Here is a 5,627-nt window from a genome sequence, read left to right as displayed (position 1 = left end):
TTAATCAAGCAGTCTCCCAAATGAGCATGCTGAGCAGGAAAAACTAAAAGAAAATCACATGTATGTTCTTTTAAAAGGACTTTTGTCAGAGAAATGATATTGGTCTGCATATATAAAGTATATGAAGTGGTAAAAAAACATTTTCCAGGTCATGAAACACAAGTAAGTATACAGATTAGCTGTTAGTGTATTTGGTCAGTGCCACTTGGTTAAAGCACATCACTCCCAAAGGCAAAAGTACACAATTTGGAATTAAATGGGCCTCCAGTGCTGTACATTTCACAAAACAAATCTCTTATCCCCATATCCTTATAGCCAAAATATAATATTGGTGTGACTTGTGAAAAGATTTTGTGTATGTCGTTTGTCGTTGCATGAGTTGCACTCATAATCTTTTTTTTTTTTCTTCATTAATTTGCTGTTGCGCAACATTTCTGGTTGGTTGACATTTGGGAGCCATTTAGATGTGCTCCCATTTGGTGAGTGTGTCAATGTTGAACATTTGGTGGCGCTAAATCTCCAGTCAGGGGCCATTAAACCATTGTAGAAGAAGTGGGCGCAACAAGATGACATAATTAAAAAAGCGCCAGTCAAAGGTGGAAAAACATGAAATGTGGCATTTCTGTGTGTTTCATGTATTAATTTGAGGCCACACAGATCTAATGTTTTTATCTGCTGTCATTTTTCATCTCTTGAGTGATGTTTCAGTTACATTCTTCATGTATGTCATGATTTATTTGCTAAATCTGTTTACATTGCGCTTTGTCGCATTTTGCACCAACTTTTCCACGTCAGCCAAATGTAAAAACTTTTTGCAATATTTTAAGTTTTGTTTTTTGATTTTCAGTGTTTCCTCTCAGGTTTTTTGCACATTTTCAATTTAAGCATAAAAACTGTTGGATGGAAATACAATTCTTGATGTATATTAACACTACAGAGTCCCACATGCACCACAAAGCATATTTTTCACCATTGAATATTGAACAGGTGTTTGGCTTGGGTGTACCTTTTGGCTTGTTTGATTGTCTTGCAGGAAATTGGTCGGCAGGGCTGTCACTTTAATTAAATTGGGAACACCTGAGTGCAATACTCAATAATTTCCATCACATTTCCTGTAGAAAGACTCTTTGCATGTGCTGTGTTTTGGGTTTCTTCTTTTGCTCCCTAACATTCACATGGATTTGGGTTTTGACCCCACAATGTGACTGTGTAAACAGATGTATGTCCCCACAACATGAGTAATACACGCGCACACACACACACACACGTACACACACACACACTGGCATTTTAACTTTGTTTTGCAAACAAAATAGTTAATTTAAACATTTTAAAATGTTTAATGTCTCTTCCATTTATTGATTTTTCCATGGCCGGCGAGCCAGTCATGAAACCATCAGTTTGGTTAAATGAATGAAAAACAGTTACTACTTTTTGGCAGCGCTAAACACAGCTCATGTTTTTGCCCAAACCTCGCTGGGTTTGGCTGTGTTGCAGACAAATTGCTGGTCATGTTGGCTGTCGAAGAGAAGGGAGGGGTAATTCCTACACTGGCTGTTGATCAGAACCCATTTAGACACTCTTTCATCTAGAATGACAAAAAAAGTAGTTGCTCCTCCATGTTCTTCTGTGCTGTTAATTTTTTTTTTTTTTTAATTCTTAATCTTATTTGAGGTTGTTTGAATTTAGCAGCTGATGCTGTGAAAAACTTGGTTAATCGTTGGTTTTTCTCTGGTTCACATACATTTTTCTTGCTTTGAAAACTCTTTAATTTTATGTCTAGTTTTGGAGCTAATTGATATTTCATTGCTGGCTGTGCAACAATCCTTTTACAGACTAGTGGGCCGTCAGCTCCTCCATTCTGTCCCTGCGGACCTAAACCCAGTGAAATGAGCAGGTTACCTCAAGTTAATAGGTAGTCTATATATGATTAAGAGAGGTTCTGGCCCAAAAATAGATTTCAGGCTGGCAGGAGTATGAATAGGTGGTGTGCAGGTGAATTGTATAGTAACCATAGGTGTGTGCTTAAAAACAGAAGTGATTTTTTTACCTGCACAGATCTACTAATCCGCTCCTGTACAAAATGCTGAGCATTTCATCTGTAATGACCTGGGTGACCTAGACGGCAGAGTACCTATCTGCCTGTATTCTCAGATTAATATTTTAAAGATACCTGAAACTGACTCCCCTCCAACATTCTCCTCCTTGAACAGTAATTTCTGATTTTCCTGAGGAGCCTGGCAGTTCATCAGTCAGACTTCTCGGCACGAGTGCTGTCAGTGCAGGAGGAAGCAGCTCTGCTCTTACTGAGCGTCCCACTGTGAAAACAGAAGTGAGACCTCAGCTTTCACAATCTCTTTGAGAAGGTGTTTGTAAAAAGTAACTTAGTGTATATCACAGATGTCTACACCCACACAGAGAGGTAACATGCAGTGCTCAATACAGGCTGTAATATATTTAGGAATGTGTTGTCTGATTTTTTTTTTTTTTTTCTGATGTAAGACATCATTCCTTCTCCAATCCTGCAGAGGGTATGCACTTGAAGATGTTCCACCCTTTCACAAACAAAATGGAGGCAAACCTGAAGTGAGTGCTATAGTTGGTAACAAGTGTTTACAGTCTGAGCTTGAAAATCAAATACAGTATCATGAGTTTAATTCTACTTAACAGGAAAAGCCAAAACAATATTGGAAATTTAATCTGTCTCATGTAAAAAAGAACAGAGACTATTTGGCATTACTCTCACAAACACCAGTGTATTAATGTGGATCCCATATGGATTGGCACTGCACTAAACCATATCTATTATTGAAGTGTGAGGGAGAATTTTTAGAGCACTCTGAATTTCTGCCGTATTCATAATTTATATTTAAATCCTTCTTGGTCCCCACTACATATTCAGATCTCATTTACAGTCAACCGTGCAGACTCGCCGCCTTTATCCTCCAGGAATCCGGTCTCAATTAATGTTCTTATCGAGATTTGGGAGAGGATTTGAAAGGAGAGGTGCTTGGCAGTGACCATGGAAACACGCAGAACACAGGATCACATTGGGATCATGCTATGTTCACCATGTTGCCTAGCAGAGCTCTGTATGTTTTGTCAGAGCTTTGTTAGACATACACAATCTACAGAAGCTTTAGGAGTGGTGCATAAATATTTAATTTAAACAAATTTATTGTTGCAAATACTGATGGAGGTGTTCACTATTCTGCCTAGTTTGTCTTTCACAGAGGGCTGACTCTGCATCCATACCATCCCTGCACTGCTGAGGGGAAAATCCACACACAGCCTGTGTCTGTCAGAGGAGATAGTGTTGCCTTGCCACCATATAGAAGAATGAAAAAATTGGGGGGGAGGGGGGTGCTTAATCATTCATCACCACTCCCTGCACCAGTGTCACAAGGGTGGAGATTCAGAATTTAAAAGAACAATGTTCAGGGATGCTAAAACCGCAGAAACAGAAGGGGATGTTTTTGGTGATTTGTCATACTTTTTGCATGGTAGACAGAACCGTAAAGTGCTACTTTGGCTGTGGGAAAGATCTTCCAGGACCACAAGATCAGAAGTGTCAGATTTATTTCTACTTGTGTGTTTGTTTTGAAAGTACTGGCTCTGTTGTTTTTTATGCCATAACATTATTGAAGGCCATAAGCAAAGCAGAAACTGCAAAACACAACCAACAGAAGCAAAATGAAAAACAAAGGAAACTAAAAGAAAAGTCATGTCAAGCAGGTTTCTTCCATCAATTGAATTGTAAAAAAGTTCTCTATCATTTATTATGGAAAACAACAACAAGCTAGCATATCAGATGGCCAGCTAATTAAGCTGCTAATAAACATGGACATTTCATTCCTTATATTACCATTTTTAAATTGTATTTTAATTTGATTTAGACTGACATAAATCCTATTAACAAACACAATGTAGCTGAATGCACAACCACCAACATTGTGACCATGTCTGCAAGCTCTTAAACTATACAGCAGCAGACTAATAAATGCTCAGCTTTCAGTTTCATTTGGTCATAAAGCAGCAGATAAAGAATTTTCATTCAAATGTCTTTGTTTTGTTTGTGTTCAAGTCATAAGAGTTTGCTCTTCCTCCCATTTGCTATTTGTTAGCTGATGTTAGCTGCATCAGTGATGTGAATGAATTATTTAACATAAGCAAATGTTATACAGTAGATTTAATTATGAATTTAAGGGGATGCATATTTGATTTCTCATTTTCCTTTCTAGCTTAAACCTCTGGGCTCTGCTAGACAAAGAAAGCTCGGCAAACAAAAGTTGTGATGCAGGCTGGCACTCCCTATCAGGACACTCCTGAAGTGACCAGTCAGTATCACAGCCACATCTATCATACAGTAGCATTGTCAGATGGATTCTGTTGCTTGTAGCTGATAAACCAAAATCCCCAGCTCAACAAGAAGCAGAGTCTACCTCCCCATGAACGTTACTGCCAGGACACATCACATCTTAAAACCTAGACAGCAACTGAGGGAGAGTCCATCCAACCCAGCATGAGTGAAGTGATACAGCTATAGCCAAAAGTGTAGGTATTAAAATAACATTTTTTACTTTTTGCCTATTGTTTAGTTGTCTGATACAATGAAAAATGTTGATTTTTATTTTATTCTTTATTTAACAGGGGCAATGCACAACCTACGTATTGCACCAGATCAAGCTAAAAGCTAATTTCCACAGAGAGAAGTCCTGAACACATTATGGTTTTTCATTAAAAATATATTTCATCCTATTATTTGGAGGATAATGTATCAATGATCAAAATTGTCATTCATTTTACATCACATTACAAGTCCTTCATTGAGCACAATACTACTCTGAAAAGTAGCTTAACTGCACAACGTTATTATATATTTCTCAAAAACAAATATTCAAATATGCTTCTTTAGACGTCCATACACATGTTCATATTTTTTATTGTCAAGTTATCTCTTTTTAAACATTGTTTGCTTGTTTACAGACACATAACACATTTTCATGTGCAGGAATGAAAATAAAATGTGGGGTGAAGGACAGAAATGTTTTCTGTTGTCTGAGGGCAACGGTATATAGCACAGGGAAATAATATAGCAATTGTATAGTATTTTCTCTCTTGCATGTACAATTTCTTGTGAATTGTGCAGGACTGGCTTAAGGAGACACAAAGAGTGATCCTCCATGCATTTGTGTATAATGTTTGTGAACAATAAAGAAAAGGGGCTATATTTCGGCCAAACATACACAACTGTAACGTAGAGCAACGTCAGCATTGCCATTGCCTTTGAAGGATATCAGAAGCTGGCGAGATGGCTAAATCCTTCACCTCAAAGGCATACGGCCAGTTTGTTTTCATAAACACAGAGTAGGCTGGGGACTAAGAGCAAGGTTGTGTGCCATATAACCAACAATGGTCCAACCTTAGTAAAAGCCTGCAGGGACCTTCTCCAGGAAGGAGATATGAGAGCAGTGCACACACTGTACACTTCTGTATGCAGAGGTTAACTTGAGGATATTTATCAGTGGATGGCTTTTGGGATTCGTGCTGAGTGGAATTACCAAACATGCTCTAGAGGCAGTGAATAAAGTTTGCGCTCATATAGCAGATAGTATGGTACTAACTGC

The 5,627-nt window shown here is 38.1% G+C and overlaps 1 long non-coding RNA gene across 1 annotated transcript; it reads left to right on the top strand.

The window, feature by feature from the left end:
- Positions 1-4,276: 4,276 nt before the first annotated feature.
- LOC122869342 lies at positions 4,277-4,857 on the top strand. Its single transcript, XR_006376304.1, has 3 exons — positions 4,277-4,337; positions 4,421-4,554; positions 4,651-4,857. It is a non-coding gene; the product is annotated as an uncharacterized LOC122869342 (long non-coding RNA).
- The last annotated feature ends 770 nt before the right edge of the window (positions 4,858-5,627 follow it).

This window comes from Siniperca chuatsi, linkage group LG21, assembly GCF_020085105.1.
Source record: "Siniperca chuatsi isolate FFG_IHB_CAS linkage group LG21, ASM2008510v1, whole genome shotgun sequence".
NCBI lineage: Eukaryota > Metazoa > Chordata > Actinopteri > Centrarchiformes > Sinipercidae > Siniperca > Siniperca chuatsi.
Note: the sequence above shows the minus strand (reverse complement) of the source record. Positions and strands in the feature narration are given on the sequence as shown.